The following is a 2081-nucleotide window of genomic DNA, read 5'->3' as shown; positions in this document are numbered from 1 at the left end:
AAACTTGATGTGTTTAATGTGTCTTTTTTTTTGTGAAGTTTATGTTGAAAATATATTTAATTTATATTTTTAAAAGTTTAGAAACAGGCAGTTTAATTCAAAATAATTTAAAATGCCTAATAAGTTTGTGAAACGTTTAGCAAAACATATTATATCAAATTGTCATGTTAATTCAAAAAACTATTTTGTATTTTCATTTTGTAGTGTTATAAAATATACTTATTTTCTAATTTTTTTCTAATTATGTCTTTAGAAATCTGGTTTTGTGATTCACTTTTCTTGATATTGGCGCCATTGTTACAGCTAGTTGTTAGTTTAGGCTCAGTAGTAGAGATTTGGCGTTGTCGTTTAATTCAAGTGGTTGGTGTGAGTCTGGGTATTAATGATTTTTGTTTTTCAAAATTTCACTTAACGTATTCACTTATCATTTTTCACCTCTGACTTGTGTTTTGATGAAAATTGAACAACGTAGATTGTATCATTAATACAATATTAAATTAATATGTCTGACTTAGGCCTAAGTTAAAAGTAATAATTACGTTTAACATTTTAACTTTTAAGGCTTAGGTACGAGTATTATTTATAATAATACAATAACAATAAGGTGTTAATATTGAATTCAATCTATTGTTCTTAAGTCTAAACATTTATATTATTTTTATTCATTATCTTAGACTTTCGTTTACATTGACCATAAAATTGGATCAATGGTATTGGTAGTAAGATTAGTTTACTCTTGTTACTCCTAATACTAATAGTACTAGGCTTACGCAAACATCGCTTGTAAACCTTTATTATTGACTGCTAAGGCTGTGCACACATAAAAAGCACACGTGTTAGACTTATAAAGAAAAAAAAATTGCTTAAAATGGCCCATTTGTAATTATTACTCTCTTGCCAGTTACAACAAAAGTAGCTTGGTATGTTGCAAACTAATTTTTTAAAATACTAAATAAAGTACTGCGAAGGTTGTATGGGTATTGAAAAGTTGATTTGTATCTTCTATATTTTACATAAGCTAAAAAACATCATAATTCTATTTCTAGTGTAAATTATATTATCATTACCTCTTAAAGTTAGCTTTCTTACACATACCTGGTGTCCCTTAAAGGTACAGGATGAAACAGGAATTACCAGCCAATAATAGATGAACATTAGATGACTAACATGTAGATACTCAATGCTTTATACGCTATACAATTGATGTACTTAGGGAACCAACCCCTATATTATGTATGAAGAAGTAAAAAAAATCAATACACAGTATTAAATTTTATTACACACATTCATAGAATAATTAATTTAAAAGACACGAAGCAATCTTTTAAATGTATACATTTTATTTGAAATGGCTGTTTTTCTTGTGGTCAAAATTTTATACTTAGTGGAGGTTGTGTCTTAGTCTAGACATATATTTGCCCATTGCTATGCATTATATACATATATATATAGAGAGAGAAAGAGAGAGAGAGAATTTACTTACACAGAAACTGTAAATACTCACTATTTTCTCAAATCTCCAGCTGCAGCTTAACATTTTACATCTTGAATTAATGAGAACAGATAATCGATAGCTACAGTAAATCATCATGAACCGTATCAGCTAGCTACTGGTTGTTTATTATCATTACATTGTATAAAGTTACCCACCTTATCAAGTAATCCTTTGCCCATAGTTGAGCATAAAAAGCCAACAAACAAGATAAATAAAAAAAATTGGAATTTAAAAACCTGCAAATATGGATCATAAAAAAAGTAAGAAAACAAGGCTGGAGATACTGTAGACATTATTTACTCAAAGTATTAAAGTAAAGGATAGATTCTACATTCAATTGTTTTCATGACTTACAGATACATACCTGTTATGACATAAATCAAATTGTTGTTAAGGTATCATTTGCTTACAGTTCTAATTCCTTATTTGTTTTACATGCTATCAGTTGGAATTGGGCAGATGTGTATATATATATATATATATATATAGTTAGTTATAGTATTATTAGTTATTTAGTAACAACTACTTAGTTTATTAGTTAGTTAGGTTTTTAATTTTTTTTAACTTTACTAATACGTAAATTAAA

The 2081-nt window shown here is 27.2% G+C and overlaps 1 protein-coding gene across 4 annotated transcripts in view; it reads left to right on the top strand.

Moving 5' to 3' along the window:
* Positions 1-267: 267 nt before the first annotated feature.
* Positions 268-2081, top strand: part of LOC106478312 (zinc finger CCCH domain-containing protein 10-like) — a 13431-nt gene continuing 11617 nt past the window's right edge. Inside the window, exon 1 of one of the 4 annotated variants that reach the window (XM_013938842.2) lies at positions 268-376. The gene's annotated coding sequence lies outside the window, so the exon portion shown is untranslated. The remainder of the gene's footprint in view (positions 377-2081) is intronic. The other 3 variants (XM_013938845.2, XM_013938841.2, XM_013938844.2) reach the window with 3 other exon arrangements.

The sequence above is a fragment of the Limulus polyphemus genome, unplaced genomic scaffold (genome assembly GCF_000517525.1).
Source record: "Limulus polyphemus unplaced genomic scaffold, Limulus_polyphemus-2.1.2 Scaffold199, whole genome shotgun sequence".
In the NCBI taxonomy this organism is placed as follows: Eukaryota; Metazoa; Arthropoda; class Merostomata; order Xiphosura; family Limulidae; genus Limulus; species Limulus polyphemus.
Note: the sequence above shows the minus strand (reverse complement) of the source record. Positions and strands in the feature narration are given on the sequence as shown.